This window comes from Dipodomys spectabilis, unplaced genomic scaffold, assembly GCF_019054845.1.
Source record: "Dipodomys spectabilis isolate Male_0828 unplaced genomic scaffold, ASM1905484v1 ptg000240l, whole genome shotgun sequence".
In the NCBI taxonomy this organism is placed as follows: domain Eukaryota; kingdom Metazoa; phylum Chordata; class Mammalia; order Rodentia; family Heteromyidae; genus Dipodomys; species Dipodomys spectabilis.
In genome coordinates, this window is record NW_024870917.1 from 1,088,622 (window position 1) to 1,114,910 (window position 26,289).

The following is a 26,289-nucleotide window of genomic DNA, read 5'->3' on the forward strand; positions in this document are numbered from 1 at the left end:
GCTCATGACTTCTGTCAACAATCGGAATACTATAGTGTGGATCCTTCTCTGGGTCTCCCGCACAGGATTGATGAGAAACCAATGCTTTGCTTGTGGCTTTGTAAGATCCAGAGCTGAGAAGCCCACCACACCACTTCCAGCCTCCGGATCTCCTCAACCCAGAGCCGTTGAATAGTGATCATGTTAAGATGCTGAGTTGCCAGCCATTTCTCACACCACAGTGGCTTATCAAGGACGTATGCGTGCTCCGTGCCTGCCCCATCCTGTAGTCTCTGCTGTCTCGGTCTGGGCATGGCCAGGCGCTGGCTCTAGCAATGGCCATTCTGTTTTCCCCGCCTGTGCTGAGATGCATAGTGCCTCACCCAGTGTGTCAGCTGTCTTGTGTGCCCCTGCGGACCCACTGGCTGTTCTTGGACACCTGCTCTCTGCCGACAGTCTGATCTTTCAAGGTGGTTTCAAGTGGCAGCCATTTCACCAGCATTCGGGTTGCGGGATGAAGTGAGGGAGAAGTGCGAAGAGAGGATGCTGGGAAATGTAGTTCTCAGCCTCCCTTCTGGTGGGGTTACTAGGACTAGTTGTCTCCTTCCTGGCCCCTATTCATCCCCAGGTGACCTTGTCCTCCTCCTCCTCCTTGTTACTGATTCTGGAAAGTACTCCCTGACTGCCTTGTCTCTTCAGACCTAGGGATGTCAACTGCTCCTCTGCCTTCAACTGCTCTGTTTGCTTCTTTCTATGTGGTGCTTGCCCTACCCAATATCCTGGAGTGGTGCTGTGTGCCCCCTGTCCTCAGAGGCGGGGAGGTTGGGGGGAGGTGCCTCAGAGGGACCCACGGGGAGGATGAAGTTTACATGGACGGCTGAGGATGTCTCCTTAGCACAGTGGTCTGGTTGGGTCACACCCACTGTTCCTTTGCTCCTCGTGGGTCTGGGGTAGATTCTAAGCTGATGGAAGTGGGCGGGGAAGGGGCTGCTGAGGAGGGAGGCCTGTGGGGCTGTTTTGTTCCCAGGACTTTTCACTCTGAAGCAAGCCCGGGTCTGAACCCAGGGGAACAGGAACTATTCGACTTCCAGGAAGGCGAATGGCAAAGGCTGTGTATGCACACCGCTGGAGAAACCCAATTGCTCCCTGGATTCCATTTTCTGCTGATTGTTTTGAGAACTTCTAGAAATGGAGGGTGCGTGTGTTCAGTTCTGATGAGAAACGCATCTATTTTGCATACTGACATGCGTTTCAGCAAGGAAAAGGTCAGAGACGGGGACGGCGTTTCTTGTTGGTGTGACAGCCGACATTTACCCGAGCCTTGTGGAGATGCTGCCGTTTAAAATAGTTTAGTAAAATAATTGTCATGATTGATTTTTATTTTCTTTTTTGGACCCAGAGTTCACCTGCATCACTCCTGGGCTCAGTAACTCTCAGAAGCTTAGATTTCCTTCGGATGGAAATCAACTTCCTAAGTTCTGGGTGGATGACAAACTTTGATTAAAATCTCCAACTCTCTTATGAGCTGTTGGCAAAAGCTGGTGAACCCAATTGCCGCTGACATATTCTCCGCCCAGCATGTGTTCACCGGTGACATTACAATGGGAGAAAATGAGTGGTGGGGGAGATGTTCTGAGCTTAATATTCCTGCATCCTCTGAGTAACTCTTCCATGGAGCGAAATGAAGATATGCATTTAGACACATAGCCACTGCAATCTCAGCAGCTGGGTACAGCTTTACCTACCAACAGCACGGCTATATGTTAGGGAGAGGAAAAAGTCATTTGTGTTTAGAATTGCTTTTGGCACTCACTGAGGAGAGAGGACAGTACACAGGGAGAGCAGTGTGGATTTGATGCCTGGAGCTCCAGCTGCCATCTTCCAGAGCCCAGTGAATAGTGGACAGAATCACAGATGCCTCAGAAGTGAGCTTGGTCGAATCCCTTACCTGATGAACACATGTGACACAGGGAACATTCTGGAAGGGGGGAGATAAGGTCTTGAGATGGAGAGGCTCTTTCAGGAGGGTCATCAGAAGAGGGAACTAGAAGGTGTGACGATGTAAGCAGAGGCTGCAAGAGGAGCTGATAAACGGAGGCAGGGCCGTGACTCCAGGGGCCTGTGGAAGCTAAAAATGCCAAGGACTGTTTTTCCTCTAGAGCCTCCAGAAGAAATACCATTGTCCCAGCAACATGCTTAGGCCTCGAAGGCCTCTTTTGGATTGTGGTCTTCAGAATGGTACAACAATAGATTTTGTTGATCTCAGCCAGTAAGGGAGGGATCATTTGTGATGGCAGCCAGAGGAAGCTGATACACACTGATCTCAACACAGGAACTCTGAGCTGAAATGGTGGTTCGGAACGACAGGGCCATTGGTATTCTGAGTTTTCTCAGGTTTGGTATTTGTCTGCTTGGCATCCACACCCCACAATCCTCGCCTTCACATGACTCTCATAGTGATTCAGTGTTTCTTCTCCCTATGTCAGCCCAGGACCAGAGACCAGACAACTAGGGACAGCCTGCATGCTCCACACAAGCGAGTTCTAAACGTCTCACTTTGTCCTTCTTGTCTTTCTTGTGCAAACTCCAATAAAGGCTGAACTCTACACCTTCTACTTGCTCTTCAGCTTCCTGACTGACTGAATCTTCTCCTTGTTCCCCTGTGGGACATAACTCTTATTTCTTGGGGGACCAGGAGTAACATTAAATTTCCCTCCCAATGACATTGACCTCTTTGTTTATAAATCAAAAGCTGACACAAATCAGCCAACAGACCCAAGTCTGAGCAATGCAAGGAAAAGAAGCCATAATAATAATATAAAAGAATAGAGTTATCAATTCAAAGCATGACAATAACTTGAGGAAAGTAAACAGGGTGATGTAATAAGACAGCCAGTTAAAAGTGGGGTTGAGGATTTGTGTGTGTGTGTGTGTGTGTGTGTGTGTGTGTGTGTGTGTGTGTGTATTAGTGATCTGTAAGCTGAACCTGGTGATGAAAGCTGATTTGTGTGATGGGTGGGGCCTAGTTATTTGAGGAAGAAGGGAAAGCTACCAAATGGGAACTGGATGAGTTCCCAGGTGATGGAAGCATCGGAGGAGGGGACAGATCAGATGGTACTGGGCTAAGTAAGAGACCTTTTCTGCCTTTTCTTCTGGGTGCTGTGAGAAGTCACCAGAGGGTTTGAAGTGGAAGTCATTGGTTTCTGCATGTGTGATAAAGAGATGGCTCAGATATTGCGGTCTCCAACATGGGGGGAACAGGCCCATCCTATGGCATGGTCCAGTTCTCTCATGCCAATGTTTACAGGTCTCTCCTGGCGCTTTTAACATTCATTCTGTAGAGGACTGCTGCTGTTCATAAGAATTGTGATGTAGGAGACCAGAGGGATGGGTACCACTTTACTTTGTGTATGTATGTGTGTGTGTGTACATATATGTGTGTGTGTGTGTTCCAGATCAGATGTAGATTACAAAGAGCACAAATGTTAGTCACATCCCACTAATTTCACGATGGGGATGGAGATGGGAATAGGATAGGGAATCAGATCCTCTTACAAGCTTGCAGAAATCAGGGACTAGCTTGATCTCATCTTTCTATTCCAACCTACCAAGCCTGGAAAATGGCAGAGAGTAAATATTTGTGAGGTGGAGGTATAAAGTCAATAGGGAAGCTTAGCAATTATATGTTGGATGACCCATCCAAATTCTAGGATTGGTCGAAGGGACCCAGGTGGTTGGTTGGTTTGTTTTTTTAATACCCACTCTTTCTTTCTCTCCCTATACTTCCTTGACCTGCTAACATGGGCAGAAATGAGGTAATCAAGGAGGCTGGAACATAAAGGGGGGAGAGGAATTCGGGGGCTTAGTTTCGGCTGGAGGAAGTAACCAGTGTAAACAGCCAAGAGCCTGGTTTCTAGATTCAAGAAGGCTCTCTCATCAGTCCTAATCCAAGAGCCTGGCTGGCAATGAGAAACTGTAAAGACAAAATATTCCCTTTGAAGAATGAAGCCCATTAAATTCAGGCAGTGTAGTTCCTCCTTGTGAGACTGTGGTCCCAGCGATTAAATTCTATTGTGAGTCTACAGTCCTGTTACTCACATTATTAACAGGGATTCTAAGGATCTCAGCTCTCCATAGGAAAGTGCTCTCCTGCTCCTCATGTGACACAATTTGCATACATCTTGGTTTTATCTTTGATTTTCCTCTTGTTTTCTGCATCCATTCTGGAGCCAATCTTGTGGGCGCCCAGAATTTTCTGTGCATGCTCATTTCTCTGTGCCTGTGGTCCACAGCCTGGGCCAAGACCGGAAGTTTCTGGACTGCTCTGTCTGCTACTATTCAGTCTCTACATAACAGGGAAATTGTTTTCCTCCCTCCCTCCCTCCCTCCCTCCCTCCCTCCCTCTCTCCTTTCCTTCCTTTCTTCCTCCCTCCCTCCCTCCCTCCCTCCCTCCCTCCCTCCCTCCCTTCCTTCCTTCCTTCCTTCCTTCCTTCCTTCCTTCCTTCCTTCCTTCCTTCCTTCCTTCCTTCCTTCCTTCCTTCCTCTCTCTCTCTCTCTTCTTTATGCATAGATCTAGGGGTTTGAACTCATGGCTTTTCATTCTCACTTCCCTTGCTTGTTCCCAGCTGGTGCTCTACCACTTCAGATTTGGCTGGAGCCAAGGCTTGGTGGGAAGATCATGCAGTATCACTTATATGGAGAAAAATGAGGCTGTGAATTAAAACAAGTCTTATTGCACGTGAAGGGGAAACTGCCTAGGTACCAGGAAGAGGAGTCCAGAAATGTGGAAGGGGAGAAGAGGAGAGGAGAGGAGACTGACAAGAAAGCTCTGATTCCAGGTTTTTGGTTCTGTAGAGCACTTGGTGTGGAACGCAGCTTTTCAGTTTAAAGGGAAGGTGAGCCCCGTGGAGACGTTGCCGCCTGGGGCCTAGCGTGCTTCTGTCATGCTTGAGGCTGGAGAACAGGGCTGTGCCTGGGTGTCCTTGCAGAACCCCACATATCCCAGCATGGAAAGAATCACACAACCACTTGCTCCAGAGGTAGCAGTGGCTGCTAGTTTGGAGGAACCATCAGCCTAGAGGACTGGGTCTGGAAAAAGGGAGCTTAGGGGACCAGGACTGTGCTCAGAGGCAGCAGTGATATCTAGCGAGAGTGGGGATCATTAGCTCAGCGGCAACTGGTACACACTGCTCTGGACCATCCATCTCAGGGAGACCATACCGCATGCCTGTAGGCTCAGCAAGCATGGTTTCTGTCTGCAGAAGAAACTGATGGGAAAGGAACACCAGGGTGGGACCTGGCTTCATGGTATGAAGAGGAACCACCTTCTCCTGGTACCCGGATGTAGCTGAGAAGGAGAAAGATCCCAGAGATTAGAGAGAACTTCTGAAAGGTGCAATCGTGGAGTGCCTGGCAGGTCACGGCCAGGGCATCTGGACTTCGTGTCTAGGACCCACAGCCCCTCTGAGATTTGTGCCTTCGAGTGCTAATTATGGCCTTTTAGGCACAAAAGGAAAACACAGGGATCAGGAAAGAAGCAATTGTGGAATAATCAGAGATGGCATTAAGTGGGAGGATCCAGGAAGTAATTTGGAGTTAAAACTGCCAGTACTTGCTGATGGATTGGCTTTGGGAAAGAAGGAAAGAGAGGATGTCATGATAATTCCTCAAGTTTTGACTTGAATAAGTGAGTGGTGATAGAATGGTGGGGGTGGCAGAGCTTTTGACAAAAATAGGAAGACTAGGGCAGAAAAGACTGGGGTGGGCTGGTGTTGCTAATTCTATTGCTAATGCCTGGTGCTTACAGATTTGGCAATTAGTGCCATGAATCCCTAATCTCCCCCTCCGATATCAAGGCTGATGGCAGTGTTTACAGTGAAGCTGAATGGGACCCTGTCTAAAGCCACATGCCTTAGCATAAGGATTTTATTTAGTTAGTATATATTAATGGCCCTGTTCACATGTGTACTGAGGTGCTTTGCTATAATTGAAATAACTCCTGAATTTATCAGCTGGGTCCTAAGTTAAAGACCCACAGTGAAATAAACCTCCAGGCTCTGTTCCTTTAGATATAGATACCTATATACATTTTCTTGACACTTAAAATGTGTAAAATCAGTCAGAAAAGGATTCTAGTCCATGCTTAAAGGAGAGCTGAGGGGAAAAAAAAGGCTAAAAAATTCCATATTGCATAAAAGAAAGAGTCAGATTGTCCCCCGAGTGAAAGGAAATCAATGAAACGACTTTGGAGATCCATTTCAATCTCTTGTTGACATTGTTTTCTGGTAGTAATTTTCTCAAAATGTTAACAGTATTGAGTTTACCTATCGATCCTATTATTTTTGACCTTGCATTAAGTGTGGTCTAATCTTACACGCCATAAAATTTCCTTTCACAGCTAAAAAAAAAATAATATTGTGTGACTCTGGAGGAAACTTCCAATCAGGCCAGACACCACTCCCTCCCCTCCCCACCTCAGGATTTTGATGAGCGTATAAGCAACAGTAATGACTTATGTTGACTTCCAGTGGACTTCCATATTGTGTACATTTTATTAAATGCTTTAAGCAGGGTCATCGTACAAATGATCCACGTATTGACTGCAATGTTCAAGCCTGGATGAATTGAAGGCCATGGTGAGCTAGCCAGATTGGTCAGCTTGAATCCCAGTCAATACCATAAATAGATATTTGGCTACAAAATCGAAGGCGACTTCATATTCATGATTCCGAAGCCCGCGGTAAATAAGTAGCTCTAAATTGTCCCACTGGAAGATGCATATTCTCCTTACCCAGGGATCTCCCCAACCTACCCCGCTCCACAACCAGTAGTCCAAGTTGAATGAATTTAGCAAGATGGAAGGCTTCTGAGAGTACTAATGAATGAAAACCCAAGAGCTCTTGCCTGGTTTCCTGAGAAAAGAACAGATGGATGCCTGGCTCGTGCTACAAGGAAAATCTGGCTGCTCTCCTTTCCTAGGGTCTATGAAGCCTAGTGACAACATGCCATTAGCATCCCAACCCTTCCCCACCCTGGTCCTCCCATAAACCTCCATAGGAGGTCAGACTACCAGCCCAGCACGCTCCTCACACAGCCCTTGCCCTTACTCAGACTGCAATGGAGACGTTGCAGGAGGAGCTTCACTAATGGATTTGCCCACAAATCCTTCCAACATTACTAGAGGAGTTAATTTGCCTCTTAATGGTTTAATTATATGCTACTGCTCTGCTCTAGGAGAGTAACAACGGAATAACAACAATTCTTTGCTTTACTGCGGCTGGCGGAGGCAACTGATTTTGGAGATGTTTGGAACAGGATGTCATTGATGATCCTTTAGAGATGGGGGCAGTGAATCATTCAGGGAGGGCTATCATCCCTGGGGCCACAGATACCCAGTGCCCTCCTTCTGCAGTCAGGTGTCAGGCTTTGATGGCATTGTCCCACTGGAGTCCAGGGAGCGCTTTTAGTTTTCATTTTTATGTAAAGTTTGTTAGCTCGTCTGGCTTGCCCAGCATGCAGATAGAAAGCAGGTACTTTGAGAAGGCAATTGAGGTCTTCCAATGCCCAATCCCAGCTTGTTTTCCACGACTTTGGGACCTAAGGGGCCGGAGCAACCTGGTTGGCTCTAGTGGGAGTGGCCTTGGACTCCCTTGGATTTGAACTGGTGCAGGCCAGGCTGCACCTCACTCGTAGTAATAGTTGGACTCTCTGGAAGTAGATTCTAAACCATGCGCTGTCACTGTGGAGGCAGTGCCTGGGCTCAGCGGGCGTTTTTGCCCCTGGTAAGCCCTGCATTTTAGGAGGAGGTCTAGGGGTAGACTGCTGAGCACCATCCTCAGCTGGGCAGCAAGGCCTTTCCTCACTGGAGAGCCGAGAGCACAGGTCCGTGTTGGCCACACCCCGTGATCAGCCACGTCTACAGAGGCACTAATCCCCCGGGAAGACGTGGAGGGAGAGGAAGGACTGTGGAGCTGTGGCCAGCATGTGGACGTGATCTTACCATCGCGGGGCAGCCAGGACATGGTGAGACAGGGGAGCGGGAGCTCAGCCCAGTCTATGAAATGGGCTGACGGCATACCGAGTCACGGAATCATTTCTCTGAAGGGGCGATGGTTTTACCTTTCCTGCCAGCACCAGGAATTAAAATCAGGCCCTTTCCCATGTTAGAGAAGCATTCTACTATATAAGCCACTGCCACCCTCCTCTGGGCTCCCCCCCCCCCCCCCCAGTCTTTTTTGTTTTAAATTTGTTTGCTTTATAGATAGAGCCTCACATGTCTGCATAGGCCTGTATCAGTCGTGCAACTTCTGGCCTCTGTGTGGCTGTTCTTCCAGGTATGCGCCACCACACCCAGCCCACAGGGTCATTTCTGTAAACCTCTGGAGAATGAGTTCTGTGCCTCTCTGTGGGCTTCCACTCTGTCTGGGTCCCCTCAAGGCTGAACACATCACCTTTTTGCTTGCTCAGCACACTCCGAAGCACCCCAAGACTCCATGAACGCACAGTGAAATCAACCTTTGTGCCCTTCGCGGCGCCATCCTATCCCAGAGGGGCTGCAAACCAAGAGACAGCTCTGCCCTGGCGGCCTGTGAGTGACTGGATCATCCTTGAAGGATGCCCTTGGCTTGCAAGGGAAGCTTCTGGAGAGAGAGCTGTTGGCCACAGCTGCCCTACGCTCCTAGGACACGGGTGAAGGCAGAAAGAGAGTCTAGAATGTTTTCCAGGACTCATTATGGGCTATCTATGGGGGCCTGTCTTTTAAGTGCATTTCTCCAACAGTGTGAGGGGAGGAGGATTGGCTGGGACCTTGTTGGCTTTACAAAGGGTAAGGGAACTTCTATCGACCCCACTGCTAGTGAGGGTTGTTGCTCAGAGCTGAGGCAGAGCAGTCTGACACCAGGATCGACTGTGGGGTAGACGGGGCTGCCCGGGGAGATTCACACACCTCGTGGAGGAGCTGGGAGATTCACACACACCATGGAGAAGCTTCAAGGTTTGTCAACCACTGTGTGAGTCTCAGCACAGGACAGTGTGTATCTCTCTCTCCCTCCTTCTCGAGTGAGGGTAGACACATTTCCTAGTTTCATTTATCTACCAGCTCAATTACTCTTGGCTTTAATTTCATTTTCTTGCACATTTGATCTCTCAATCATTGTGTGGCAGGTGCATGTATGTTTGACATACATACGAGGAATAAAATTGTAAATGACAGAAACTTCGGGAGAAACCTTCGGAGCCATCTGCAGCCACCCTTTCTTGTTCATTGGTCTTGTCTCTCAGATGACTGTGAGCTTTTGAGGGTCCCTGTGTTCACATCTGATATGAAAACAGGATCTGCCATGATACTTCAATTCCATGAACAGTAACCATTGAACCTAAAATTCCCAACTCAAAAATCCCAGATTCCCCTGTGCAAGCTACGACACATGGCCATAGTCATTTTGTAAAGCTCTGCTTTAGATATCATGCTACTTGCTGCTTAGATTTGTTAAGTAAAGGGATAAATTTAAATGATCAGCACATAGTAAGTGTTCAATAAACTCTTATCAATAAACTTTACCACTGTTTCCTTCAAAGGCCAAATGGATAGATTTGAGGTTATGTGTTCATTACACAGCAGGGTGGATTCTTAGTGCTATTTGGTCCTTCCTTCCTTCCTTCCTTCCTTCCTTCCTTCCTTCCTTCCTTCCTTCCTCCCTTCCTTCCTTCCTTCCTTCCTTCTTTTCTCCTCCTCCTCCTCCTTGTCCTCCTTTTCCTCTCCTTTTCTTCTTTAGGGCAGGGTAGCTGTTGGCTAATATGCTGACTCTAAGTATGATTTCCAATGATGATCTATATTCAGCGATCATCAGACAAGAGGACAGTTGAAGAATTCTCGAACCTTCCCTCAAGTCCAGGTTGACTGGACTTGATTTCTCCATGGAAACAGAGATTTCCTTCCTCAATGGGAAAGAGACACCAAGGGCTTAACCAAACTTCTTTGAAGATTTCTTGGCATATTTGTCCCTAGAGGAGTCCCTCAGGGAGAGTTATTGTTGGAGGCTCTTCGCCTCGAGCTTAATTTCTAGAAGTATGTATTTCCCTAGCAACAGAACAGCTTCATTGGAAAGTCACAGGTGCCCTGAAGCTCAGCTCAGAAGATTACCTCAAGTTTCATTTAATACCAGCCTTAGACCTGGAACTGGATTATTTATACCATCAATCTAAGACTGGATTTTCTTTTCACTTCCCATTGCCATCCTCCTTGGCATTTGTGGATGGAGATATAGCCTTCCTCCCTCCCCTCGCCCGCCCAGGGAAAACATCAACAGGAGGAAGTCTGAGAAGAAGAGATCTATGGGTGTGTTTGCTCCTCTCCCACTAGTGCGTGAGATTTATGTCGGGGGCATTGCCATTCTGGAAAATGTGGTCCTGATTATCTGCTATACTGCTTGCAGTGGGCACAGGGGCCAACTCGGAGACCAGGATCTGAGTAACTTGGGATGGTGGGTTCTGTCACTGGAACAGCCTTCTCTGGGCTCAGCCGGTGTGTCACAGCTGTGACTCCCCCTGCCTCAGAGAACAGATTGGTTCCCCAGCCCTGAGAATACCAAAACCGAAAGATGCTGAAGCCCCTTCTAGGAAATGGTGCAGTGGTTACGTGTAACCAAGGCACTTCCTGACACAATCCAGGTGCTGTGGAAATAGATGCTACATTGTATTTTTTAAGGGGAAAATGACAAGTCTGAACATGTTCCCTGGAGATACATTTGATTTCTAGTAGTTTTGGCTGAGTGATTGCTTGAATCCACAGATACAGAGGGCTGCCAGGATTTTCTGGGAGAGGTAGAGTCATAAAAACATTGGTGGAGGATTGAAAAAATCAGACACAGACAGGAAGGTAGTTAATACGGGATATGTTATCAGGCATGGGAGCACCCTGGGAAGCCATGTGATCATACTGGGCAGTCATGTGACCACCTGAGGCAGTCATGGCTGACTCCTGCCAGTGTCCACGGAGTCAGTGAAGGAGCACTCAACCAGAGTTGCAGCCAGGATGCTGGTACTGTGATCTCCAGTAGTTATTGGGTGAGGACTGCTCCCTCGGGGAAGTGACTCCCTGACATGTCAGACCTGCTGTGCTGTGGACCGGGGAGACGGGAAGGGGACTGGTGGTCATAGAACGTGAATAAGCAGGTGGCACAGCACACCACCCTGCCGTACCCTGGCAGGGGCTGAGCCCATCGGGAGGCTCCAGTGAGGATGGCTACAAAGGGGTCTCCGGGATGTGGTCTGGCTTTGTCTTCCTGCCGCATCTGTTTCTGCCCCAGGGCTTGGTGTGGAGGTGGGGTCCAGCTCTGTCTTGAGGGTGTCTCCAGTATTGTGAGCAATGACAATGTATTTAACAGTATCTGCACAGTTTTGGAGGCATGTGTTGTGATCCTGTTGTGCTCTAGGGACGTATCTAAATTAACTTACTGTGTAGGGTGGGTCATTTTGTTTTCTGTGTTAGAGAGAAGGAACTATTAAGGCCGTTCTCTTTATTTGTCTCTTTTTGTATTTTCTACAACCAAAATACCCCGTAAGTCAGTCATCTTCAGATTGGGCTTTGTACTTCATCTATGTGATCAGAAAAGTTTCATTTTAGTGTTGGCAAGTCGTAAGAACTCATATTTTCAGTGAGCCATGGAAGTACAATTCTATGACATGTAAGTCAACATTGTAACAAAGTTTTCTGTGTGCCATTGGATGCACAGGTCTGTTGAACATACTTTGTAGATTGGCCTAGAGATCTCTATGACTAGTGTTGGTGATGGTCTTTGTCCACCTCATGAAAGAGTTGCCTTGATGTCTTAAGTTTTGTTTGTATGCTATTTGTGGGAGGTGATTGCCACTGAGGTTGAGTCTCAGCTCTGGGGAGAGATAAGGCAGAGAAAATTCAATTTCTGCCATGGCTACATGAGAGCGAGAGTCAGCGAGTTTGGTAAACTTCCCACAGAGGCTCCCACATCCTACCCTTGGTCTCTGCACATTTACTACCTTATCTGGGTAAAGGACTTGCAATTGTGATTATTAAATGAAATATCTTGAGGTAGGATTATATATGTAGGTACAATATCACCACAAGGAAAAGGTCTAAGTCAGATAGTGTGATTAGAAGACAGTAGACTGTTGGCTTGGGAAATGAAGGAAGTGCCCACAAGCCAAGGAGAACAAGCAACCTCTAGAAACTGGAGAAAGTCCTGTCCTTGTCACGGATTCTCCTCCCCAGAAGCACACAAGCCTGTCATGAACTTGATTCTAACCTGGAAAGATGAAGTTTTGGTCTCCAGAATAGCAACCCAATTTGTATTATTATTTGTATTATTTTAACCCACAAGATTTGTTCTAGTTTGTTATAGCAGCAAGGAGAAACCGGTGTGGCAGGTGCCGCAGTTTAAGCCATTGTTGGGTTATGTACAGACTGTGAAGGGCAGAGGTGCTTGGCACTAAGTACATGTCCAAAGATACTACATTAGTCTTGAGTTCTAAGTTCTGCAACTTATTAGCAGGCCCATTGTCCTGTCTACTAAGAAGTTTTTGAAATACCCATCTGTCATGGTCAATTTTTTTTTGGCATCAACTTTGAGTTGGCAATGATGTCAAGTTATTTTTCCAAATACTGATCTTGAGGTTCCTGCGAAAGCAATGCTTATCCCTTCCAATCAGTAAAACAGAGCACCTTCCCACCAGCAGCCTTCATCCAGTCAGTTGAAGACAAGGATTTAATACTGCATTTTTTTCTGTCTGTTGTGGGGCTTGAATTCAAGGCCTAAGCACTGTCCCTGAGCTTCTTTGTGCTCAAGGCTAGCACTCCACCACTTGAGCCGTAGCGTCACATCCAATTTTGGAGTGGTTAATTGGAGATAAGAGTCTCACAGGGACTTTTCTGTCTGGGCTGACTTTGAACCACCACCTTCAGCCTCCTGAGTAGATAGGATTACAGGCGTGAGCCATCAGTGCCTGGCTCAGACCACAGTTTTGCCAGAAGAAAGATGCTATTCTTTCTCAAGAAAAGAAAATAGCAATCTTGCCTGAGTTCTCTGCCTGCTACTCTGCCCTGTAGATTCAAACTCAAAGAGACTACAGAATCAAATCCCCTGCATTTCCTGACTGCTGATCTTCCCTACAAACTCTGAACTTTGCACTCCTCAACAACTGAACAAATCTCTTAACTACGTCACCTTGTATTGGTTCTCTCTCCTGTGAATGCTGAACAAATCATTATTCAAACTACATACGTGCTGCATGTGAAAACACTCAAGATCTTAAAAAAGGAAGAGGTGTCAATGACAAACATATGATATTAAACCATTTTCTTATTGACCTTTAAAAGCATAGTACCTCAGTTGTTTACCTTACATTTATTGCAACAATGTGTAGTGAGGATTATTGTAATACTATAGTCACAAAATGTATCAGAAATTGGGAAGGCCCTGTGATATTCTTTGTAATGGGGTTTGACCTTGAGCTGGAAATGGTTATTCTTCAACAAGGATCATTCTATTGACTTTCTAGTTACCCTCTGATACTCTCCACCTCTCTCTGAATGTCTTCTATCTGTCCTTGTCATCCCAGGCCTGACCCTCAGCCATTTTCGTGGATGGACAGTTAAGGTGTTAATATATGTGCAAACAACAACTTATTCAGATTGGTTGGTCCTTGATGGTATTGTATGGTTTGTATATTTTGGTTTGTTCTTGCTTAAAAGTAGTCATGCATAATCAAAATTCCATAAAGGATTATTCAGTTGTCCAGTTGGTAAATGTCTAACAATGTGTCATAGGTAAAAAAATCTTCCTACTCCATTTCTTTTCTTAGGAAAAATGTTCAATCCTTGTTTTAATCCACCCTTCTTAGGATGCATGTGCTGTGTCTCTTGTTTACTGGTCCTCCCAAGTGTGACTATTTTCAGTGAGACAAAAGTTTAGATTTCCTCCTCTGAAGACAATTCCCAGTGTCTTCCTCGGTGATTCACATATAATTCCTCTCTATAAATTATCTTGCTATTGGCCTTGGAAGAAAAGATCATCTCATTTCTTCTACTGGACTTTCTTCAGCCAGTTTCATAGAGGAATTCATTTGCCAAACATGAGGATTTGATCAATAAACAGCCTGCAATTCCTAGGAAGCCTTTATAGGGATTTGAGTTGTCAAACACTGACTCAGGATTTGTTCTAGTAGTTGTTAAAAATTGCATAAACATAGTGGTTTTTTTTTTTTAACCTCAATCAACCAAAGAGTCAGCAGTAGGAGTTTGGGAGACTTGGGCTTGCTATTGATTAGTTGCTGCACATGTTCTCTGGAAGAAGTTAATCAACAAGGTGTTGACATTGTCAGTAATGTCTCGCATCTCTCTTGGAAATTATTGCTTACAGCCAGGGAGTTACTGCTACACACCTCTTCCATTTGCTCCATAGGGAACTCTCTAAGGGACTATGGACCTTTCCTGTCCCTGAACTAAATGTTACAGTGCAGGTAGGAATGTGAGAGAGGAAAGTCATTTCCTAATGCACTTTCCAAGAAAGTTTCCAGATAGCAAAGGCCATAGCCATCTTGCCAACTCAAATCCCTAGCATCTAGAACAATACTGGCTCAGAGTACTTAACTTTTAACTAGAGAAGATCGCAATCTAGGCCAAGGTTACATCCTAGAAAAATAGGGAGGGAGTAATTTCGTCTCTCTTATGTGTTAGCATGTTATAGGGAAGTGCAATTTCTACTGAAGAAAAATTCACTCCTCTGTGGGTATTAGTTGGTTGTGGATACATGCTGATATACTTATGAAAAGAACCTGTAACACAAGAATTATTTTCAGGGGAAATTAATATAAAATAAAGTAAGATGAGCTGCATTCCCAGATTCTGAACATGTAACACATTAAATCTGTTTACATTGCTCCATGCATACTAAGTTATACTTAAGATAAATTACATAAATAAGAGCAAATTATATACAGTCATTCCTTCTCATCAAGGTCAACTCTAGCTCCTAGTATCAAAGACGTATACCCTGGCAGCCTCCTGTGGGGACTCAATGTCTAGAATCTTTATGTTGAGTTTGCCTTTTAGGTCTCGTTATTTCTTCTTAGGACTGGCTGTCCTACCCCGACAGCTCTCCTTACCTTTATTCTCAAAATGAGGAGGATCTGGGCTCTCTAGGCAGAGCTGTATCTGTGAGATAGGAAACTACCCTACAAAGACCTGGACTTGTCCCAGCTTGCCCAGACCGCCCCACGTACAACATAGAAAGTACCTGCATTATCCCTCGAGCCTGGGCAAACTGGGACAACTAGTCACTCCTGGCCATACAAACTTAAACAAAGATCCCCTTGTACCCGTCCTCCACTGCATTCATTATGTGGGGCTGCTAAGTCCAAGTATGGCAAGCTGGAGGGGGCAAATCTATCATAATTCTGAGAGCCTGGCTTGTGGAATTCAGGTTTCAGTAGGGACAGAGCCTCTCTGATGGCTTCCAGAGGAATGCTATTTCTGATGCCAAGGCCCACAACATTTTGTGTTCCTTGGCTCAGTCCCAGTCTTTGCCCCAGTCTTCGCCACATGGCGTCTTCCTGAATGTTTTTGCAGTCTTCCCTCCCCTCCCCCGCCATGCTATGCCTTCCCTTCTTTTAGTGAGGACAGCAGACATATTGAATTAAAACCTACAAGAGCAACCTCAGCTTGGTTAAATTTGCAAGGACACTGTTTTCAAATAAGGCTCGATTCTGAGGAAACTGAGCTTCGGATTTCTACAGATTATATTATTATTATTATTATTATCCTGTGCCAGTCCTGGAGCTTGAACTCAAGGCCTGAGCTTCTTTTTCTCAAAGTGAGTGCTATACCACTTGAGCCACTTCTCTACTTCTGACTTTTCTAGTAGTTTAGTAGAGATAAGAGTCTCACAGTCTTTCCTGCCGGGACTGGCTTTGAACCACGCTCCTCAGATCTCAGTTTCCCGAGTAGCTAGGATTACAGGTGTGAGCCACTGGTCTCTGCTGCTCCAGAACACTGTCAATCCACGGTACACAGTCACTCCTGCAGCCTCTGGTTCTCATTCAATGAACTTTTTAGCATAAATCATGGAGGATTATAACTGCTGGCTGGAGATGTCTGTACATCATCCGCTAGGCACCAAGGAGTCGCTGATGGCTTCAGGACAAAGGAGTGACATGCTATTAGTGTCATTTTAGTCACATTAACATGGAAATGGTGGACATGACAGATTGGGCCCTGATGGGAAAGGACCATGAGAAATCTCCTAGGCTCAATGCCAGGCTACAAGGTACATAAGACTGAGCAGTATGTAAACCTCTTCACAGTGACCAGAGTTCAAATCGGAGCCCTAGGAGGAAGAGATAAGCGTCAAACATACCATAGAAAGATATTTATATCTATGGGTGGTGAAAACCGAATGTGGTTAAGGGAAAGAGTTTTGTATCTTAGAAGTCCTCAACTGAGCAAGATTTTGCCTTTCAGGGAACATTTGACAATGTCTGGAAAGGTTTTTTTTATTGGGGGCAGGGTGCTACTGGCATCTAGCAGGTGTCCAGCAGGCCACCTAGCAGCAGCCAAGGGTGCCTTTGAGCATCCTGTATCCCGCAGGACACACACCAGCACAAAGAGGTTCCACATGAACAGGGCTGTGTGGACACAGAAAGGCCTAGGGAGGAGCAAAAGGCACAAGGTGTCTGTGCCTCCGATCATAAAAAATAAGATTTATAGAAAGGAGCTCCAGGAAATGGGAACAAGAGGTATTTTTTCTTTGCTTTCTCTTCTTTGTCTGGTTTGTTTGTTTTGCTGTCTTGAGAGAGGCTAAGGGGGCCACAGACATGGAGGGTCAAAGGGTGAACAAACACAACAGTGGTACTCACTAGACACTATGTTGAAAAGGAATTATACCACTTGTGGGTGAGGGTGAGAGGGAAAAACAAGAGAGAACAAAGGACATTTGTAACTGTAACCCCTATGTAAACCACCTTTATAATAGCAATTGCAAAAATGCAAAAAAATAGTGCTATGTCAAGAAAAGTGCTATGTCTGAAGAGTTGTGGAAAGACATAGAGGAGCTCTTTTTTTTTGTTTTCTTTCTTTTTTTTTTTTATTGGTCGTGGGGCTTGAACTCTGGGCCTGGGCGCTGTCCCTCAGCTCTTCAGCTCAAGGTGAACACTCTACCACTTGAGCCACAGCACCACTTCCTGGTTTTCTGGTGGTTTATTGGAGATCAGAGTCCTGGGAGGAGTTCCTAGACCTTCAGTGTTTCTTGTCTGAGGTGAAGGAAGGAGGATGGATCACGAAAGATCCACTTACCCCTTTAGCTATGTGGCTGTTTAGCAGTGTCAGCAGAGGCAGCCCCATGGCTTGGCTTGGTGACTTTTATGCAGCAGTGGTTCATCCTATATGAAGGTCTGTGTTTTTGTTTTATTTCCAGGATTGAGATGGACCCACTTAGAGGCAGATAATACATTTGACAATGAACATCTTGCAGACAAACCACTTTTTAGTCGTATCCCTTGCTATCATTCTGAACACGAGCATCACACATCGCCCAATCACCACCAGTGGTTTTCACAGAAGATATGTGAAACTAGAAAACAATCAGATCAGCGCCCAGTGTTTATCATTAATCTTCACAAATGAGTGGAAGAAAAACTCTTCACAAAATTAACTAACTTTAAATGTTTCCCTCTCTTCCCATTGAAGCCTTAACGTCCTTGCAAATGCAGTTCAGTAAAGAAATGTTGGTTGAATTAAATTGCGGATCTATCCAGTTGGGCTCCTGGTGAAGGAGGGAGGGAAGGAGGAAGGGATAGACTGGGTTTCAGGGTAGGTTTCAGGTGTAGAGGACTTGGGAAGATAGACAAAGCTGGCATTGGCAGAGGCCCCTGTGCAGGCAGAGTTCTGAGCTAGACACTTGACTCAAGCACACGTGTTTGGGATGATGATACTGTAAATGGGTGAAGGAAGGAAGGAAGTCGGGGAAGCATGGGGGGTGGATGGGATGGGACGCACCATGCTGTCTCAGGAGATCAGGGAGGGTTGCAGTGACGGTGATCTTGAGGGAAGAGCCCAGGAAGGGGAACACATGCTCCGAGCTTGTCTAGGAAAGGTAAGTTCCAGAAGGATGGACCAGTGCACATTCATTCTTTTGTGAAGGAGCCACAGATGGATTTTTGGGAAGCCGTGTGTCCAATTGCCGTGCCTGAAATGAATAAAGGAGTATTAAGTAAATAAGGGGAGGTCCTAGTCATGCAGGTTTCTGTAGGGATGTTGGGTTCTTCCTTTTCTTTCCCCCTCCTCCTCTTCCTCCTTCCCCTTCTCCTCCCCCTCCTCCTCCTCATTCCTCTTGGTGGTACTGGGGTCTGAACTCAGGACCTCACGCTCACTTGGCTTTCTTATTCACAGCTGGTGCCCAACTACTGGAACCATGCCTCCAGCCCTGCTTTTTGCACTTTATTTTGTAGATGAAGTCTCACAGGCTTTTCCGCACAGGCTGGTTTGGAAGTAGGATCCTCTAGATCTCAGCCTCTTGAGTCACTAGGTTTACCAGTGTGCGCCACCAGTGCCTGGCCAGGGTGTTGGCTTTTAGGACAAGCAAATAGACCTCCCTCCGGAAGATGGGGACTGGAGGGCTCCTTTGTTGTGCCTGGTGTTTGCAGGAGAATCCTGGCAGCTGTAGGGATAATGGGAAGTGGATCGCCACCGTTCTGCAAGACTCTTGGTGGCTTTGACCAGGATGGTCAAGGTAAGGCTGCATCCAGCCATGCTCTTCCTTTGTCCGCTTACTCTCATCTCTCCATTTGGAGCAAGCGTTGCTAATTCACCATTATGACTGACATTTCCTGCACGTTCCCCCGTTCTCCTGGTTTCATTATTATCCCGCAGCTCAGCTGTGAGAGGCTGCTGATCTTCATCTTCATATTGATTAATTTCATTTTCGCATGCATCGCCCGCATTTCCAACAACTTCAGCGCAGTTTTCACATGATGAGTCATTTGCAAAAACGACAGATTTTCATTACAGGAGTCATCTTCGAAGCAGGGAGGGTTGGACCAGACCCAGGTAAAAGGTTTGCTCAATTCTGCTTAGCGTTCCCTCTCACAAAATGGGAGTTGATGGGTTTCTTTGAGCCCGACCACTGTCGCGATCATTACAAAGCTGTTTTCTGTTATTTATTTGCTGATCAACTGGCAATTGTGTTATTGTTGTACATGGGAAATGTAATTCCAACAGTCACTACTTTTAAATGACATGATAGCAGCGCTACCTTGTGAATTTGAAACACACCCATTGCAGGCTGGGCACTTGGGTCCCTGGGTGGGGAGGAGGACTTCCCTCTAGGGGACCTGAATTAGCTTCCTGTTTGCAGGAGGAGTTTCCATGCAAGTGCCCCATGGACTCAGCGGATGTGGCTGGTGAACCAGGCTGGCGGAAGCACCCCATTCAGCATGAAGGGGTCCCAATGATGGACAGAGCCACCGCCATCCTCTTGTTCACCTCCTGGCATAGGGTCTTATATGGACAAATTTCTTTCAGAAAAGATGGAAATCTTCTCTCAATGACTATCCTAAGTTTCCGTTTCTTTTCACTTTCAGAGCCACAACGTAAGTCTTTGAATCAGACCATACTGACTGTTGCCTATTCTGGAACTTGTGCATTACAAAGACATCCTTGTACTTTCTGGTTTGTGTTTGCTGTTCCTACATCTCCTCCGTGAGGACAACTATGCGGGATTCTGTCTAGCTAAAGCCTGTCAGATACTTAGGGTGTGGCTTAGTCTGTTTAGATGGCTCTACAGTAGCCAAACATCACAGGCTAGGTAGCTCATTGACCACAAACGTGCATTTCTGACGGTTTGGTAGGGTGGAAAGTCCAAGACCACATGGCTGGCGGATTCAGTATCTAGCCAGGGATGGTTCCTGGAGCATAGACGGCCCCTTCTCCTTTTGTCTTACATGGTAATAGACATCTATTTTACTAGGGCATGAATTCCATTTATAGGACCTCTGCACTCTTGGCCAAACTACTACCTAAAGGGCCCACCTCCTGTCACCAGGGTGGATGTAGTATCTGTATAAATGTTTGGAAGGAGGACGCGTTTTTGAATGGCTGGCTTCCAGGTGGGCTGTGCATTGAACCAAGTCGTATATTCTTGATTTTGTGCTACACTGTCTACCATCTAGTAGATGGCGTTAGATAGTAGAGACTGAACTCTGCCTGCTAACTCCAAGTCCAGTCTTGCTGTGGCAGGGTTGGAGCCTTAGAACCAAGTGAGATGTGAGTCTAGACTTGGTCCTCAGGCCTACCCATGCCCACTTACTTTCTGTGCCAGCTTACATAATTTCTTTAGCTTCCAGAAGCTCTGGGGCCTTGTTTATGTAATAGGCTGATAGTAAGACCAATCTCTGAAGTTATCTTGAACCCTTAATGAGATAATATATTCACAGTGCCTAAACAGTGCCTGGCATAGAGTTCATGCTCACAACTTCAAAGGTCTTTAGCAGCAATACCTCTCAGAAAAGCACAGCAAAGTGCCCATCCCACGCAGACAGCTTCTTTGAAATCTTGGCCTTTCCCCTCAGATTCACTTCTTACAGCGAGACCCACAGAAGAAATTGGCTAAGGATTGTATTCCTGGTTCTGCTTTATTTCAAAGTCCAATAAAAATAATCTAGCCAAGTCAGGCAAGCAGCATTCTCTGATTTATAAGGAATCCAATTTCTTGGATCATCTTTTTCTTAAATGTATGGAAATTGGCAACAAGGGATTTAGAGGAAACAAATCAGGATCTGGATTAAAACCAGTCTGGTCCAAAAAAGAAAATCAGCTCAAGACCTTAATCCTTCTGTATCTATCTCTCTTATCTGTAAGACATTTTTTCCCCCAGATGCACCCTGAGTTGATCAGCGTTTTCAATGGTATAGAAATTTTATAATTTTCTACTTACTTAGGTATAAATTTCATTTGTCTGTCTATCTCTGTCTGCTTGACTACTTGTCTTCCTCCTTCCTTCCCTACTATGCAGTGATTGCCAGTCCAGAATCTCGCTAAAATATTTAGATAATGATTTTAATATTTCAGTGTTTGATCAGTCCAAACTATAATGACCATCTGCCTTCTTCAGAAGCATTTATCTCTTGCCTATGCAGGTCTTGAAGGCAAAGCAAATCATTCTCTCTCTCTCTCTTTCAGTCCTAGGGCTTGAACTCTGGGCCTGGGAGCTACACTTGGGCTCCTTTTGCTCAAGGCTAGCACTCTTGACAGCACCACTTCTGGCTTTTTCTGTGATTAGTTGGAAATAAGAGTCTCACTGACATTCCTGCCCAGGCTGGCTTCGAACCATGATCCTCAGACCCCAGCCTCCTGAGTAGCTAGGATTATAGGCGTGAGCCACCTGCGGCTGGCTCATTTTCTTTTCTCATTGAGTTGTAAAGTTTTATTTTTAATGTATTCTTTATTGTATATATCACAAGTGTATAGCAGAGTATTTTAATCACATAGTAAAATAGCTCCTACAGATAAGCTAATTAACATGTAGATTATTTTCCCTATGTTGTCCTTGCTATGTGGGTAAGAGTAACTGAAATGCCCTCTCTTAGAAAATTACTGTTGCAAAACACAATGGAATAATTAACAACCATACACAAAATACAGTAATTCGATAACCATAACGTGATAAGTAATAATGATAGGCCTAGTCACTCTGCAAATGCAGGTTTCCAGGCTTTCCCTCTTCTCCTTTCCACTCTCCCCTACTCTGTGTATCTGGACACTGGTATTCTACTCGCTTCCCTACCTTCTACTCACCGTCTGGCTCTGGGTGTGCTACACTAGCTCCCTGATTCCCAGGCTCAGAGCTCCTGGGATTTCCTATGGGATCTCTTCCAGTCTTTCAAAGAGAAGCCATGACAGCTGAGGTTTCTGATTTATTACGTGTCAGAGAAAAGATCGACGTGCTTGCTGGATTAGGTGAAATTTCTAAGTTTGTAACGATTGTGCTGCTAGATTCCCTGTCTTCTAACTCATGCTATTATCAGTTAGGTCTAAGGACAATCAGAATTTTAATCCTTTTTTTTCCCCACAACCTATTTTAGCTCTCTGGCATATTTATTTTGTAGGTTTTTGTCATTTAGGATTTTATTGTGCAATTTCACCATAGCCCTGTCTCAGCGTGGGTCTTTAAGTTTTCGTTACTGTCTTGTTCAAATAGCTTATTCTAATGAAAGATAGTTTTCATTCTTCAACCTGAAGAATGAAATCTGAAGAATACCATTAACATTATTGATTCCATATTATGTATTGTATAACATATTAGATAGCATATAAGATACTAATTCATATTATATTGTTGATATTATTATGAATATTGCTTCTTTCACAGTTTCCTTCTCTCCCAGAATTCCTTATTTGAGAATGATGGGAATTTTGGATTCATACTCGATGCCTTGCTTCAGGTCATCCTGAGGTGAGATCATCTCCCCGCATCTTAAGATCCTTCACTATGTCTGCATAGAGGTGAATACCCGCAGGCTGCGGGCGGGAGAGCCTTTCCCAGCCATCCACAAGGCCCAGCTCCCTCTGGCTTCAGGAATGGAGGGAAGGCCCACTGTGGCCGCACCTTGTCAGGGTGTGGGCACGGGCCTGTGCTCGGCAGTCCGCTTTGCTGGCCTCGCTCCTGCGGCCCTCCCTCCCTTTCCAGCCCTCTCCACCTCTCCCAGCACCTGCCTCTTTCTCTGTTTTCCCCCTCCTTCCTCTCTTCCTTGCTGTCGCTTACCTCTCTCCTTCTCTTCACCCTTTCCTCTTTCCTCTCCTTCTTTCTTCCACCCTTCCCCTCCCCTTTGCTTCTCTTCCTTCTTCCTTTGTCGTTCCTACCATCAGCTTCCCTCTTTCCCATCCTGTATGCCACGTGCTTGTTCTTTAAGTCTTCCTCCCAGATCTCATGTTTACTCCTCTCTTGTCATATTTCTTGACCTCCACCTCCCCCACCCCCATATCAATAATCTTTAGCATTTCTGTTGGTGTGTGTGTGTGTGTGTGTGTGTGTGCATGCACCAATACTGGGGTTTGAACTCAGGGCCTGGGTGCTGTCCTTGTGCTTTTTCACTCAAGACTATCACTCTACCCCTTGAGCCACAGCTCCACTTCTGGCTTTTGGCTGGTTAATTAGAGACCAGGGTCTCTTACATCTGTCTGCCCGGGGTTGGCTCTGAACTTCGACCCTCAGAGCTCAGTCTCTTGAGTACTCAGATGATAGGTGTGAGCTATGCGGGTGGTCTGTTAGCTCTGTGAATTTTTCTTCTTGCTTTCTGGCTCTTGATTTCTTAAGGAGATTTCTGAGATTTCATTAAAAGTTTGGAGGAAGGTGTAATGTCTTTCAGATCGTTTATAGTTAGCTCTTTACCTACCATGTTTCTTCAGACTGTGAGCTCCCAGCGACAAATTTCTGCCATATTTATTTTATTTTTCTTCATGCCCAGCCCATGCTGTTGCCCTTACATGTTTGTAAAATGCATGCCATTGTAGAACTTATAAGAATCAATTGCATACGGTTGTTTGTAACTGATTATGCAAATTGATTCGATAGCCATATCGCAGCCCAAGAGGGTGCCCGGAAGCCTGGTCGGTGCCTGGGAAATGATCTGCAGGTCTCTGTTGGTTGTGGTAGGAAGAACTTGAGTGTGCCATTAACCCTTTCTCAGAGGAGCAGGCTGGAGGCTCATGGTGGCCACAGGCAGACATTCACATTCCCAAGCTCAATTTACAACAATAATTTTTAAAATGTGCCTCAAAACTATTTTGTTGCCCTATTTCTTTAGTCTGGTTTACTCTCAATGTGTCGCACATCACCATGCTGTATCAGAGTTCCACCAGCACCTGTATTTTGTAGGGGAAATAAACAAGACCTCGCTCATCAGATGAGTTAATTACGCTGCCATGTTCCCTCCTCCCCGGAGATGCCATAAACCAAAACGTGGCAGGGCTTTCATTGGAACAAGCAGGCTGGAAACAAGAGCTGGGCGCGGGTGTCATTTTCTTCGCAAGAATCAAAAGGCTCAGCAACAGGGGCAAAATCGCTTGGATTTATCACGCCCAGCCTTGTGGAGGGTCGGGGGGACAAATCGGGAGGTGATTTGAGCTTGAACTCATTTCTCAATCCTTTGGCATTATTTCCCAACCTTTGTGCATCTGAGTACTGTACGGGCATTTTCCAGAGCTGCTTCCTCCAGTGACTCCTCCCTCCGCTTGTGCATCTGCCTGGCGGTGGCTGTGTCCAGAGAACCACTCCCCTCCCTCCCCCCCCCCCCCCCCAAGCTCCTCGAGGTCTCCTGGGGGAAAGGGTTGCAGAGCAAGCCCTCAGTCCTCAAGAAGTTGGACACACTGGGAGGAAGAGGCTGCCAGGGGCACCCTAGGTCAATGTCTCTGAGGCAGAGCCTGAGACAAGGGGTTGCTGTACAAGGGAACTTCTGTCCCCCCCTCCCAACCTCTTCCCCCCCCCCGCCCCAAGAGCTGTGTGAGGAGTTGGGAGAAGTAGGGCAGAGATAAGCAAGCGTAACCGGATGCCAAGTCAAGCAATGTGTGGTCCAGCAGAATTCCCCCGGAAGAGGGGGTGAGGAGAAGACACAGGACCACAGGAGGGGGTGGTGGTGGTGTGAGGGCATCTCTGGGTGAGTCTGCAGGACCCCCCCTCCTCCCCCACCACCCACATACTTGGGGCCACTGCGTGCGGTAGGCGCTGCAGCCTGCGGTTTGCACAGTGTTTGAGGCCCTCCCCAAGATTTGAAACCTGAGCTTTTTTTTGACATAGAAAGACAAAATTAATTTGAAGTGAATCTGTTTGTTCAACTAATAGTGATTAAATGCCTTATAAGTTCCATTCTGTCCTAGGAGCTGGGCAGACAGGACACAAAGAAACATGTCTTTGTGCTAATGGAAAGACGATGAACAAGGTAAATGAGAGGTATGGTATTTTAGGTTCTTCGGTCCCATAAGGAAAGGAAATCAAGGGAAAGCAAAGGAGGGCCCAGGGTTGTGCGGCCACTTGTGAGGTGTTCTGCTAGAGGGGGTGGTCTGTGGTGCCTTCACCAAAAGGGTAGCATCTGAACAACGGTCTGAAAGAGGTGAGGGAATTTTCCATTAGAGAAGGGTATTCACAGAGGAGTAGCAAGTGCAAGGGTCCTGGGGCAGGAAGAGGTGTCATGTGATGGCACACAAGGAGACCAGTGTGGCTCAGTGTGTGAGGCAGCCACGGGAAGCAGGGGACTGAGAGGAGAGCAGGTCAGCTGCTCTGCTTAATTGTACTCATCAGATCTTCAAACTATCTCAAGGAAGGTGTATTTCTGTTTCCTCACATCCCACTGAATTCCTGTTATCTGAGCACAGGACAAGCCCCTGGAGCAGGGGCCCTCCGGAGGAAGGCTGCAGCAGCAGGGTGCACTGTCTGGGGCAAGGCAGCCGCTCTGCTCCTCAGGGCCATCACCCAGGGGCCCAGCTTCCTCCTGCTTCCTTGCTCTGCCAGCTCCTCAGCCTCACCATTGTCTGCATTAGGGATCTCCAGTCACCAGTTATGGCGGTTGCTTCAGCACCGCATAAGTAGGAAAAGCGGCAGAAGGCAGCAAGTAACTACTCCCTGAGGATCCCGAGCCAAAGCCGCACACACTGCACCTATCTGGATCCAACCCGCCAGACTTAGTGTGGTGTGGTGGTTCATTTTGCTTATTGACTTAACTGGGCTAGGGGATGCCCAGATAGCTGGTCAGACAATATTTCTGAGTGTGAAGAGATGAATCAGTGGTCTGAGGAGAGAGTTGCCTGTCCAGTGTGGATGGGTGTCATTCAATCTACCAAGGGCCTGAAAAGAAGAAGAAAAAAAATAGGAGAAGGAGGAGAGGAGGAGGAAGAAAAGTAGGAGGGGAGAGGGGGACAGGGAAGGGGGGGGAGGACAGGGAGGTGGGGTATGGGGAAGGGGAGGAGGAAAAGGGGGAGAAAAAGGAGGGGGAAGAAGGTGATGGGAAGGAGGTGAAGAGGTCCCGTTAGGTGAATGCGCAGGCTGGGAATCCGTAGATTTGAGTATAATTAATGTGATAAGCGTGGCCATGCTTCAGAAAGTCTTTTCTTTTAATAAAAAAAGATGAATAAGGAAATGTGTGGTCGAGAATGTTGGAAAGCGGTCAAGAGGCATTGTAATCATCAACTGCTTTGTACAACCTCTCAGAGATAATAAACACATCCAAGTGTACCCATTTATGGGATAGCGTGTTACTCAAGTCTTACAGAGCTCTGCCCATGCTAGTCCTGCA